Source organism: Symphalangus syndactylus, chromosome 17 (genome assembly GCF_028878055.3).
Source record: "Symphalangus syndactylus isolate Jambi chromosome 17, NHGRI_mSymSyn1-v2.1_pri, whole genome shotgun sequence".
Taxonomy (NCBI): Eukaryota; Metazoa; Chordata; class Mammalia; order Primates; family Hylobatidae; genus Symphalangus; species Symphalangus syndactylus.
The window spans coordinates 4,368,679-4,382,658 of NC_072439.2; positions in this window are offsets into that span (position 1 = coordinate 4,368,679).

Sequence of the window (13,980 nt, forward strand, 5' to 3'; positions counted from 1 at the left end):
TTTATATTTGAACACATTCCTTTTTCCACTATTACCCTCTTAGCGCTCCGAATCTCCACTTGCATTTTCTACAAAAAGAGTGTTTCATAACTGCTCAATCAAAAATATGTTTTATCTCTGTTAACTGAATTTACAGATCAGAAATAAGTTTCACAGAATGCATCTGTGTAGTTTTTATTTGAAGATATTCTTTTCCCCAATGTAGGCCTCTTAGCGCTTAGCATGTCCAATTGCAGTTTCTACAGAAAGAGTGTTCAGATCTGCTCAATCAAAAGTATGGTTTAACTCTGTTAGCTGAATGCACAGATCAGAAAGAAGTTTCACAGAATGATTCTGTGTAGTTTATATATGGAGACATTCCTTTTTCCACTATTACCCTCTTAGCGCTCCGAATCTCCACTTGCATTTCCTACAGAAAGAGTGTTTCAGAACGGCTCAATCAAAACTAAGGTTCAACTCTTTTAGTTGAACAAACAGAACAGAAAGAAGTTTCACACAATTCTTCTGTGTAGTTTTTATTTGTAGATATTCTTTTTCCCAATATAGGCCTCTTAGCGCTCAGAATATCCAATTGCAGTTTCTACAGAAAGAGTGTTTCAGAACGGCTCAATCAAAAGTAAGGTTCAACTCTGTTAGTTGAATGCACAGAACAGAAAGAAGTTTCATACAATGCTTCTGTGTAGTTTATATTTGAACATATTCTTTTTTCCACTATTACCCACTTAGCGCTACGAATGTCCCGTTGCATTTTCTACAGACAGAGTGTTTCAAAACTGCTCAATCAAAAGTATTGTTTAACTCTGTTAGCTGAATGCTCAGATCAGAAAGAAGTTTCACAGAATGCTTCTGTGTAGTTTATATTTGAATATTTTCCTTTTTCCACTACTACTCTCTTAGCGCTCCAAATGTCCAGTTGCATTTTCTACAGAAAGAGTGTTCAGATCTGCTCAATCAAAAGTATGGTTTAACTCTGTTAGCTGAATGCACAGATCAGAAAGAAGTTTCACCGAATGATTCTGTGTAGTTTATATTTGAAGACTTTCCTTTTTCCACTATTACCCTCTTAGCGCTCCGAATCTCCACTTGCATTTTCTACAAAAAGAGTGTTTAATAACTACTCAATCAAAAATATGTTTTATCTCTGTTAACTGAATTTACAGATGAGAAATAAGTTTCACAGAATGCATCTGTGTAGTTTTTATTTGAAGATATTCTTTTTCCCAATGTAGGCCTCTTAGCGCTTAGCAAGTCCAATTGCAGTTTCTACAGAAAGAGTGTTTCAGAACGGCTCAATCAAAAGTAAGGTTCAACTCTGTTAGTTGAATGCACAGAACAGAAAGAATTTTCACAGAATGCTACTGTGTAGTTTATATTTGAATATATTCCTTTTTCCACTATTACCCTCTTAGCACTCCGAATGTGCACTTGCATTTTCTACAGAAAGAGTGTTCAGAACTGCGCAATCAAAAGTATGGTTTAACTCTGTTAGCTTAATGAACATATCAGAAATAAGTTTCACACAATTCTTCTGTGTAGTTTTTATTTGAAGATATTATTTTTCCCAATAGAGCCCTCTTAGCGCTCAGAATGTCCAATCCAGTTTCTACAGAAAGACTGTTTCAGAACGGCTCAATCAAAAGTAAGGTTCAACTCTGTTAGTTGAATGCACAGAACAGAAAGAAGTTTCATACAATGCTTCTGTGTAGTTTATATTTGAACATATTCTTTTTTCCGCTATTACCCACTTAGCGCTACGAATGTCCAGTTGCATTTTCTACAGACAGAGTGTTTCAAAACTGCTCAATCAAAAGTATGGTTTAACTCTGTTAGCTGAATGCTCAGATCCGAAAGAAGTTTCACAGAATGCTTCTGTGTAGTTTATATTTGAATATATTCCTTTTTCCACTACTACGCTCTAAGAGCTCCAAATGTCCAGTTGCATTTTCTACAGAAAGAGTGTTCAGATCTGCTCAATCAAAAGTATGTTTTAACTCTGTTAGCTGAATGCACAGATCAGAAAGAAGTTTCACCGAATGATTCTGTGTAGTTTATATTTGAAGACATTCCTTTTTCCACTATTACCATTTTAGCGCTCCGAATCTCCACTTGCATTTTCTACAAAAAGTGTGTTTCATAACTGCACTATCAAAAATATGTTTTATCTCTGTTAACTGAATTTACAGGTCAGAAATAAGTGTCACAGAATGCATCTGTGTAGTTTTTATTTGAAGATATTCTTTTTCCCAATGTAGGCCTCTTAGCGCTTAGCATGTCCAATTGCAGTTTCTACAGAAAGAGTGTTTCAGAACGGCTCAATCAAAAGTAAGGTTCAACTCTGTTAGTTGAATGCACAGAACAGAAAGAAGTTTCATACAATGCTTCTGTGTAGTTTATATTTGAAAATATTCTTTTTTCCACTATTACCCACTTAGCGCTACGAATGTCCAGTTTCATTTTCTACAGACAGAGTGTTTCAAAACTGCTCAATCAAAAGTATGGTTTAACTCTGTTAGCTGAATGCACAGATCAGAAAGAAGTTTCACAGAATGATTCTGTGTAGTTTATATTTGGAGACATTCCTTTTTCCACTATTACCGTCTTAGCGCTCCGAATCTCCACTTGCATTTTCTACAGAAAGAGTGTTTCAGAACGGCTCAATCAAAACTAAGGTTCAACTCTTTTAGTTGAACAAACAGAACAGAAAGAAGTTTCACACAATTCTTCTGTGTAGTTTTTATTTGTAGACATTCTTTTTCCCAATGTAGGCCTCTTAGCGCTCAGAATGTCCAATTGCAGTTTCTACAGAAAGAGTGTTTCAGAAAGGCTCAATCAAAAGTAAGGTTCAACTCTGTTAGTTGAATGCACAGAACAGAAAGAAGTTTCATACAATGCTTCCGTGTAGTTTCTATTTGAACATATTCTTTTTTCCACTATTACCCACTTAGCGCTACGAATGTCCAGTTGCATTTTCTACAGACAGAGTGTTTCAAAACTGCTCAATCAAAAGTATGCTTTAACTCTGTTAGCTGAATGCTCAGATCAGAAAGAAGTTTCACAGAATGCTTCTGTGTAGTTTATATTTGAATATATTCCTTTTTCCACTGCTACGCTCTTAGCGCTCCAAATGTCCAGTTGCATTTTCTACAGAAAGAGTGTTCAGATCTGCTCAATCAAAAGTATGGTTTAACTCTGTTAGCTGAATGCACAGATCAGAAAGAAGTTTCACCGAATGATTCTGTGTAGTTTATATTTGAACACATTCCTTTTTCCACTATTACCCTCTTAGCGCTCCGAATCTCCACTTGCATTTTCTACAAAAAGAGTGTTTCATAACTGCTCAATCAAAAATATGTTTTATCTCTGTTAACTGAATTTACAGATCAGAAATAAGTTTCACAGAATGCATCTGTGTAGTTTTTATTTGAAGATATTCTTTTCCCCAATGTAGGCCTCTTAGCGCTTAGCATGTCCAATTGCAGTTTCTACAGAAAGAGTGTTCAGATCTGCTCAATCAAAAGTATGGTTTAACTCTGTTAGCTGAATGCACAGATCAGAAAGAAGTTTCACAGAATGATTCTGTGTAGTTTATATATGGAGACATTCCTTTTTCCACTATTACCCTCTTAGCGCTCCGAATCTCCACTTGCATTTCCTACAGAAAGAGTGTTTCAGAACGGCTCAATCAAAACTAAGGTTCAACTCTTTTAGTTGAACAAACAGAACAGAAAGAAGTTTCACACAATTCTTCTGTGTAGTTTTTATTTGTAGATATTCTTTTTCCCAATATAGGCCTCTTAGCGCTCAGAATATCCAATTGCAGTTTCTACAGAAAGAGTGTTTCAGAACGGCTCAATCAAAAGTAAGGTTCAACTCTGTTAGTTGAATGCACAGAACAGAAAGAAGTTTCATACAATGCTTCTGTGTAGTTTATATTTGAACATATTCTTTTTTCCACTATTACCCACTTAGCGCTACGAATGTCCCGTTGCATTTTCTACAGACAGAGTGTTTCAAAACTGCTCAATCAAAAGTATTGTTTAACTCTGTTAGCTGAATGCTCAGATCAGAAAGAAGTTTCACAGAATGCTTCTGTGTAGTTTATATTTGAATATTTTCCTTTTTCCACTACTACTCTCTTAGCGCTCCAAATGTCCAGTTGCATTTTCTACAGAAAGAGTGTTCAGATCTGCTCAATCAAAAGTATGGTTTAACTCTGTTAGCTGAATGCACAGATCAGAAAGAAGTTTCACCGAATGATTCTGTGTAGTTTATATTTGAAGACTTTCCTTTTTCCACTATTACCCTCTTAGCGCTCCGAATCTCCACTTGCATTTTCTACAAAAAGAGTGTTTAATAACTACTCAATCAAAAATATGTTTTATCTCTGTTAACTGAATTTACAGATGAGAAATAAGTTTCACAGAATGCATCTGTGTAGTTTTTATTTGAAGATATTCTTTTTCCCAATGTAGGCCTCTTAGCGCTTAGCAAGTCCAATTGCAGTTTCTACAGAAAGAGTGTTTCAGAACGGCTCAATCAAAAGTAAGGTTCAACTCTGTTAGTTGAATGCACAGAACAGAAAGAATTTTCACAGAATGCTACTGTGTAGTTTATATTTGAATATATTCCTTTTTCCACTATTACCCTCTTAGCACTCCGAATGTGCACTTGCATTTTCTACAGAAAGAGTGTTCAGAACTGCGCAATCAAAAGTATGGTTTAACTCTGTTAGCTTAATGAACATATCAGAAATAAGTTTCACACAATTCTTCTGTGTAGTTTTTATTTGAAGATATTATTTTTCCCAATAGAGCCCTCTTAGCGCTCAGAATGTCCAATCCAGTTTCTACAGAAAGACTGTTTCAGAACGGCTCAATCAAAAGTAAGGTTCAACTCTGTTAGTTGAATGCACAGAACAGAAAGAAGTTTCATACAATGCTTCTGTGTAGTTTATATTTGAACATATTCTTTTTTCCGCTATTACCCACTTAGCGCTACGAATGTCCAGTTGCATTTTCTACAGACAGAGTGTTTCAAAACTGCTCAATCAAAAGTATGGTTTAACTCTGTTAGCTGAATGCTCAGATCCGAAAGAAGTTTCACAGAATGCTTCTGTGTAGTTTATATTTGAATATATTCCTTTTTCCACTACTACGCTCTTAGAGCTCCAAATGTCCAGTTGCATTTTCTACAGAAAGAGTGTTCAGATCTGCTCAATCAAAAGTATGTTTTAACTCTGTTAGCTGAATGCACAGATCAGAAAGAAGTTTCACAGAATGATTCTGTGTAGTTTATATTTGAAGACATTCCTTTTTCCACTATTACCATTTTAGCGCTCCGAATCTCCACTTGCATTTTCTACAAAAAGTGTGTTTCATAACTGCACTATCAAAAATATGTTTTATCTCTGTTAACTGAATTTACAGGTCAGAAATAAGTGTCACAGAATGCATCTGTGTAGTTTTTATTTGAAGATATTCTTTTTCCCAATGTAGGCCTCTTAGCGCTTAGCATGTCCAATTGCAGTTTCTACAGAAAGAGTGTTTCAGAACGGCTCAATCAAAAGTAAGGTTCAACTCTGTTAGTTGAATGCACAGAACAGAAAGAAGTTTCATACAATGCTTCTGTGTAGTTTATATTTGAAAATATTCTTTTTTCCACTATTACCCACTTAGCGCTACGAATGTCCAGTTTCATTTTCTACAGACAGAGTGTTTCAAAACTGCTCAATCAAAAGTATGGTTTAACTCTGTTAGCTGAATGCTCAGATCAGAAAGAAGTTTCACAGAATGCTTCTGTGTAGTTTATATTTGAATATATTCCTTTTTCCACTATTACCCTCTTAGCGCTCCGAATGTCCACTTGCATTTTCTACAGAAAGGGTGTTCAGAACGGCGCAATCAAAAGTATGGTTTAACTCTGTTAGCTTAATGAACATATCAGAAATAAGTTTCACACAATGCTTCTGTGTAGTTTTTATGTGAAGATATTATTTTTCCCAATAGAGTCCTCTTAGCGCTCAGAATGTAAAATTGCAGTTTCTACAGAAAGAGTGTTTCAGAAAGGCTCAATCAAAAGTAAGGTTCAACTCTGTTAGTTGAATGCACAGAACAGAAAGAAGTTTCATACAATGCTTCTGTGTAGTTTATATTTGAACATATTCTTTTTTCCACTATTACCCACTTAGCGCTATGAATGTCCAGTTGCATTTTCTACAGACAGAGTCTTTCAAAACTGCTCAATCAAAAGTATGGTTTAACTCTGTTAGCTGAATGCTCAGATCAGAAAGAAGTTTCACAGAATGCTTCTGTGTAGTTTATATTTGAATATATTCCTTTTTCACTACTACTCTCTTAGCGCTCCAAATGTCCAGTTGCATTTTCTACAGAAAGAGTGTTCAGATCTGCTCAATCAAAAGTATGGTTTAACTCTGTTAGCTGAATGCACATATCAGAAAGATGTTTCACTGAATGATTCTGTGTAGTTTATATTTGGAGACATTCCTTTTTCCACTATAACCCTCTTAGCGCTCCGAATCTCCACTTGCATTTTCTACAGAAAGAGTGTTTCAGAACGGCTCAATGAAAACTAAGGTTCAACTCTTTTAGTTGAACAAACAGAACAGAAAGAAGTTTCACACAATTCTTCTGTGTAGTTTTTATTTGTAGACATTCGTTTTCCCAATATAGGCCTCTTAGCACTCAGAATGTCCAATTGCAGTTTCTACAGAAAGAGTGTTTCAGAACGGCTCAATCAAAAGTAAGGTTCAACTCTGTTAGTTGAATGCACAGAACAGAAAGATGTTTCATACAATGCTTCTGTGTAGTTTATATTTGAACATATTCTTTTTTCCACTATTACCCACTTAGCGCTACGAATGTCCAGTTGCAATTTCTACAGACAGAGTGTTTCAAAACTGCTCAATCAAAAGTATGGTTTAACTCTGTTAGCTGAATGCACAGATCAGAAAGAAGTTTCACCGAATGATTCTGTGTAGTTTATATTTGAAGACATTCCTTTTTCCACTAGTACCTTCTTAGCGCTCCGAATCTCCACTTGCATTTTCTACAAAAAGAGTGTTTCATAACTGCTCAATCAAAAATATGTTTTATCTCTGTTAACTGAATTTACAGATCAGAAATAAGTTTCACAGAATGCATCTGTGTAGTTTTTATTTGAAGATATTCCTTTTCCCAATGTAGGCCTCTTAGCGCTTAGCATGTCCAATTGCAGTTTCTACAGATAGAGTGTTTCAGAACGGCTCAATCAAAAGTAAGGTTCAACTCTGTTAGTTGAATGCACAGAACAGAAAGAATTTTCACAGAATGCTACTGTGTAGTTTATATTTGAATATATTCCTTTTTCCGCTATTACCCTCTTAGCGCTCCGAATGTCCACTTGCATTTTCTACAGAAAGAGTGTTCAGAACTGCGAAATCAAAAGTATGGTTTAACTCTGTTAGCTTAATGAACATATCAGAAATAAGTTTCACACAATGCTTCTGTGTAGTTTTTATTTGAAGATATTATTTTTCCCAATAGAGGCCTCTTAGCGCTCAGAATGTCCAATTGCAGTTTCTACAGAAAGAGTGTTTCAGAAAGGCTCAATCAAAAGTAAGGTTCAACTCTGTTAGTTGAATGCACAGAATAGAAAGAAGTTTCATACAATGCTTCTGTGTAGTTTATATTTGAACATATTCTTTTTTCCACTATTACCCACTTAGCCCTACGAATGTCCCGTTGCATTTTCTACAGACAGAGTGTTTCAAAACTGCTCAATCAAAAGTATGGTTTAACTCTGTTAGCTGAATGCTCAGATCAGAAAGAAGTTTCACAGAATGCTTCTGTGTAGTTTATATTTGAATATATTCCTTTTTCCACTACTACTCTCTTAGCGCTCCAAATGTCCAGTTGCATTTTCTACAGAAAGAGTGTTCAGATCTGCTCAATCGAAAGTATGGTTTAACTCTGTTAGCTGAATGCACAGATCAGAATGAAGTTTCACCGAATGATTCTGTGTAGTTTATATTTGAAGACATTCCTTTTTCCACTATTACCCTCTTAGCGCTCCGAATCTCCACTTGCATTTTCTACAAAAAGAGTGTTTCATAACTGCTCAATCAAAAATATGTTTTATCTCTGTTAACTGAATTTACAGATCAGAAATAAGTTTCACAGAATGCATCTGTGTAGTTTTTATTTGAAGATATTCTTTTTCCCAATGTAGGTCTCCTAGCGCTCAGAATGTCCAATTGCAGTTTCTACAGAAAGAGTGTTTCAGAACGGCTCAATCAAAAGTAAGGTTCAACTCTGTTAGTTGAATGCACAGAACAGAAAGAAGTTTCATACAATGCTTCTGTGTAGTTTATATTTGAACATATTCTTTTTTCCACTATTACCCACTTATCGCTACGAATGTCCCGTTTCATTTTCTACAGACAGAGTGTTTCAAATCTGCTCAATGAAAAGTATGGTTTAACTCTGTTAGCTGAATGCTCAGATCAGAAAGAAGTTTCACAGAATGCTTCTGTTTAGTTTATATTTGAATATACTCCTTTTTCCACTACTACTCTCTTAGCGCTCCAAATGTCCAGTTGCATTTTCTACAGAAAGAGTGTTCAGATCTGCTCAATCAAAAGTATGGTTTAACTCTGTTAGCTGAATGCACAGATCAGAAAGAAGTTTCACAGAATGATTCTATGTAGTTTATATTTTTAGACATTCCTTTTTCCACTATTACCCTCTTAGCGCTCCGAATCTCCACTTGCATTTTCTACAGAAAGAGTGTTTCAGAACGGCTCAATCAAAACTAAGGTTCAACACTTTTAGTTGAACAAACAGAACAGAAAGAAGTTTCACAAAATTCTTCTGTGTAGTTTTTATTTGTAGACATTCTTTTTCCCAATATAGGCCTCCTATCGCTCAGAATGTCCAATTGCAGTTTCTACAGAAAGAGTGTTTCAGAACGGCTCAATCAAAAGTAAGGTTCAACTCTGTTAGTTGAATGCACAGAACAGAAAGAAGTTTCATACAATGCTTCTGTGTAGTTTATATTTGAACATATTCTTTTTTCCACTATTACCCACTTAGCGCTATGAATGTCCAGTTGCATTTTCTACAGACAGAGTGTTTCAAACTGCTCAATCAAAAGTACGGTTTAACTCTGTTAGCTGAATGCTCAGATCAGAAAGAAGTTTCACAGAATGCTTCTGTGTAGTTTATATTTGAATATATTCCTTTTTCCACTACTACGCTCTTAGCACTCCAAATGTCCAGTTGCATTTTCTACAGAAAGAGTGTTCAGATCTGCTCAATCAAAAGTATGATTTAACTCTGTTAGCTGAATGCACAGATCAGAAAGAAGTTTCACCGAATGATTCTGTGTAGTTTATATTTGAAGACATTCCTTTTTCCACTATTACCCTCTTAGCGCTCCGAATCTCCACTTGCATTTTCTACAAAAAGAGTGTCTCATAACTGCTCAATCAAAAATATGTTTTATCTCTGTTAACTGAATTTACAGATCAGAAATAAGTTTCACAGAATGCATCTGTGTAGTTTTTATTTGAAGATATTCTTTTTCCCAATGTAGGCCTCTTAGCGCTTAGCCTGTCCAATTGCAGTTTTACAGAAAGAGTGTTTCAGAACGGCTCAATCAAAAGTAAGGTTCAACTCTGTTAGTTGAATGCACAGAACAGAAAGAATTTTCACAGAATGCTACTGTGTAGTTTATATTTGAATATATTCCTTTTTCCACTATTACCCTCTTAGCGCTCCGAATGTCCACTTGCATTTTCTACCGAAAGAGTGTTAAGAACTGCGCAATCAAAAGTATGGTTTAACTCTGTTAGCTTAATGAACATATCAGAAATAAGTTTCACACAATGCTTCTGTGTAGTTTTTATTTGAAGAATTATTTTTCGCAATAGAGGCCTCTTAGCGCTCAGAATGTCCAATTGCAGTTTCTACAGAAAGAGTGTTTCAGAACGGCTCAATCAAAAGTAAGGTTCAACTCTGTTAGTTGAATGCACAGAACAGAAAGAAGTTTCATACAATGCTTCTGTGTAGTTTATATTTGAACATATTCTTTTTTCCACTATTACCCACTTAGCGCTACGAATGTCCCGTTGCATTTTCTACAGACAGAGTGTTTCAAAACTGCTCAATAAAAAGTATGGTTTAACTCTGTTAGCTGAATGCTCAGATCAGAAAGAAGTTTCACAGAATGCTTCTGTGTAGTTTATATTTGAATATATTCCTTTTTCCACTACTACCCTCTTAGCGCTCCAAATGTCCAGTTGCATTTTCTACAGAAAGAGTGTTCAGATCTGCTCAATCAAAAGTATAGTTTAACTCTGTTAGCTGAATGCACAGATCAGAAAGAAGTTTCACAGAATGATTCTGTGTAGTTTATATTTGGAGACATTCCTTTTTCCACTATTACCCTCTTAGCGCTCCGAATCTCCACTTGCATTTTCTACAGAAAGAGTGTTTCAGAACGGCTCAATCAAAACTAAGGTTCAACTCTTTTAGTTGAACAAACAGAACAGAAAGAAGTTTCACACAATTCTTCTGTATAGCTTTTATTTGTAGACATTCTTTTTCCCAATATAGGCCTCCTAGCGCTCAGAATGTCCAATTGCAGTTTCTACAGAAAGAGTGTTTCAGAACGGCTCAATCAAAAGTAAGGTTCAACTCTGTTAGTTGAATGCACAGAACAGAAAGTAGTTTCATACAATGCTTCTGTGTAGTTTATATTTGAACATATTCTTTTTTCCACTATTACCCACTTAGCGCTACGAATGTCCAGTTGCATTTTCTACAGACAGAGTGTTTCAAAACTGCTCAATCAAAAGTATGGTTTAACTCTGTTAGCTGAATGCTCAGATCAGAAAGAAGTTTCACAGAATGCTTCTGTGTAGTTTATATTTGAATATATTCCTTTTTCCACTACTACGCTCTTAGCGCTCCAAATGTCCAGTTGCATTTTCTACAGAAAGAGTGTTCAGATCTGCTCAATCAAAAGTATGGTTTAACTCTGTTAGCTGAATGCACAGATCAGAAAGAAGTTTCACCGAATGATTCTGTGTAGTTTATATTTGAAGACATTCCTTTTTCCACTATTACCCTATTAGCGCTCCGAATCTCCACTTGCATTTTCTACAAAAAGAGTGTTTCATAACTGCTCAATCAAAAATATGTTTTATCTCTGTCAACTGAATTTACAGATCAGAAATAAGTTTCACAGAATGCATCTGTGTAGTTTTTATTTGAAGATATTCTTTTTCCCAATGTAGGCCTCTTAGCGCTTAGCATGTCCAATTGCAGTTTCTACAGAAAGAGTGTTTCAGAACGGCTCAATCAAAAGTAAGGTTCAACTCTGTTAGTTGAATGCACAGAACAGAAAGAATTTTCACAGAATGCTACTGTGTAGTTTATATTTGAATATATTCCTTTTTCCACTATTACCCTCTTAGCGCTCCGAATGTCCACTTGCATTTTCTACAGAAAGAGTGTTCAGAACTGCGCAATCAAAAGTATGGTTTAACTCTGTTAGCTTAATGAACATATCAGAAATAAGTTTCACACAATGCTTCTGTGTAGTTTTTATTTGAAGATATTATTTTTCCCAATAGAGGCCTCTTAGTGCTCAGAATGTCCAATTGCAGTTTCTACAGAAAGAGTGTTTCAGAACGGCTCAATCAAAAGTAAGGTTCAACTCTGTTAGTTGAATGCACAGAACAGAAAGAAGTTTCATACAATGCTTCTGTGTAGTTTATATTTGAACATATTCTTTTTTCCACTATTACCCACTTAGCGCTACGAATGTCCCGTTTCATTTTCTACAGACAGAGTGTTTCAAAACTGCTCAATCAAAGTATGGTTTAACTCTGTTAGCTGAATGCTCAGATCAGAAAGAAGTTTCACAGAATGCTTCTGTGTAGTTTATATTTGAATATATTCCTTTTTCCACTACTACTCTCTTAGCGCTCCAAATGTCCAGTTGCATTTTCTACAGAAAGAGTGTTCAGATCTGCTCAATCAAAAGTATGGTTTAACTCTATTAGCTCAATGCACAGATCAGAAAGAAGTTTCACAGAATGATTCTGTGTAGTTTATATTTGGAGACATTCCTTTTTCCACTATTACCCTCTTAGCTCTCCGAATCTCCACTTGCATTTTCTACAGAAATAGTGTTTCAGAACGGCTCAATCAAAACTAAGGTTCAACTCTTTTAGTTGAACAAACATAACAGAAAGTAGTTTCACACAATTCTTCTGTGTAGTTTTTATTTGTAGACATTCTTTTTCCCAATATAGGCCTCCTAGCGCTCCGAATGTCCAATTGCAGTTTCTACAGAAAGAGTGTTTCAGAACGGCTCAATCAAAAGTAAGGTTCAACTCTGTTAGTTGATTGCACAGAACAGAAAGAAGTTTCATACAATGCTTCTGTGTAGTTTATATTTGAACATATTCTTTTTTCCACTATAACCCACTTAGCGCTACGAATGTCCCGTTGCATTTTCTACAGACAGAGTGTTTCAAAACTGCTCAATCAAAAGTATGGTTTAACACTGTTAGCTGAATGCTCAGATCAGAAAGAAGTTTCACAGAATGCTTCTGTGTAGTTTATATTTGAATATATTCCTTTTTCCACTACTACCCTCTTAGCGCTCCAAATGTCCAGTTGCATTTTCTACAGAAAGAGTGTTCAGATCTGCTCAATCAAAAGTATGGTTTAACTCTGTTAGCTCAATGCACAGATCAGAAAGAAGTTTCACAGAATGATTCTGTGTAGTTTATATTTGGAGACATTCCTTTTTCCACTATTACCCTCTTAGCTCTCCGAATCTCCACTTGCATTTTCTACAGAAAGAGTGTTTCAGAACGGCTCAATCAAAACTAAGGTTCAACTCTTTTAGTTGAACAAACAGAACAGAAAGAAGTTTCACACAATTCTTCTGTGTAGTTTTTATTTGTAGACATTCTTTTTCCCAATGTAGGCCTCCTAGCGCTCAGAATGTCCAATTGCAGTTTCTACAGAAAGAGTGTTACAGAACGGCTCAATCAAAAGTAAGGTTCAACTCTGTTAGTTGAATGCACAGAACAGAAAGAAGTTTCATACAATGCTTCTGTGTAGTTTATATTTGAACATATTCTTTTTTCCACTATTACCCACTTAGCGCTATGAATGTCCAGTTGCATTTTCTACAGACAGAGTGTTTCAAAACTGCTCAATCAAAAGTATGGTTTAACTCTGTTAGCTGAATGCTCATATCAGAAAGAAGTTTCACAGAATGCTTCTGTGTAGTTTATATTTGAATATATTCCTTTTTCACTACTACTCTCTTAGCGCTCCAAATGTCCAGTTGCATTTTCTACAGAAAGAGTGTTCAGATCTGCTCAATCAAAAGTATGGTTTAACTCTGTTAGCTGAATGCACACATCAGAAAGATGTTTCACTGAATGATTCTGTGTAGTTTATATTTGGAGACATTCCTTTTTCCACTATAACCCTCTTAGCGCTCCGAATCTCCACTTGCATTTTCTACAGAAAGAGTGTTTCAGAACGGCTCAATGAAAACTAAGGTTCAACTCTTTTAGTTGAACAAACAGAACAGAAAGTAGTTTCACACAATTCTTCTGTGTAGTTTTTATTTGTAGACATACGTTTTCCCAATATAGGCCTCTTAGCACTCAGAATGTCCAATTGCAGTTTCTACAGAAAGAGTGTTTCAGAACGGCTCAATCAAAAGTAAGGTTCAACTCTGTTAGTTGAATGCACAGAACAGAAAGATGTTTCATACAATGCTTCTGTGTAGTTTATATTTGAACATATTCTTTTTTCCACTATTACCCACTTAGCGCTACGAATGTCCAGTTGCATTTTCTACAGACAGAGTGTTTCAAAACTGCTCAATCAAAAGTATGGTTTAACTCTGTTAGCTGAATGCACAGATCAGAAAGAAGTTTCACCGAAT